Source organism: Protopterus annectens, chromosome 2.part2 (genome assembly GCF_019279795.1).
Source record: "Protopterus annectens isolate FY-2018-M chromosome 2.part2, PAN1.0, whole genome shotgun sequence".
NCBI lineage: Eukaryota > Metazoa > Chordata > Ceratodontiformes > Protopteridae > Protopterus > Protopterus annectens.
Window position 1 is genome coordinate 843,151,369 of NC_056730.1, and position 382 is coordinate 843,151,750.

Consider the following 382-nt stretch of genomic DNA (forward strand, 5'->3'; position numbering starts at 1 on the left):
CCACATCCCGCCCCCACCCCAAACAAAAAAGACCACAGTGAAGAACTTCTCTAAAGCAAACTTCACACTACTCAAGACTGGTGTGGTATCCTTCAAGGCCCCTGAGCCAGTGGAAACCACAACCCAAGCTGTGGAAGCCCTTACAAATGCCTTCTATGAACACCTCCAGGACTGCATGGATCAGGCAATCCCAAATAAAACCAAGACTCTTTCCACAAAGGGCAAACGTCCAGTCTGGTGGACCCTAGTCATTAACAAACTTTACAATAAGAGGAGAAAGCTATTATATGATAGAACAAAATCCATAAAAGGGAAGTCACCCCTGATCATTATTAGTAAAAAAATATGAGCACTCATAAAATCAACTAAGGCCAATTTTGAG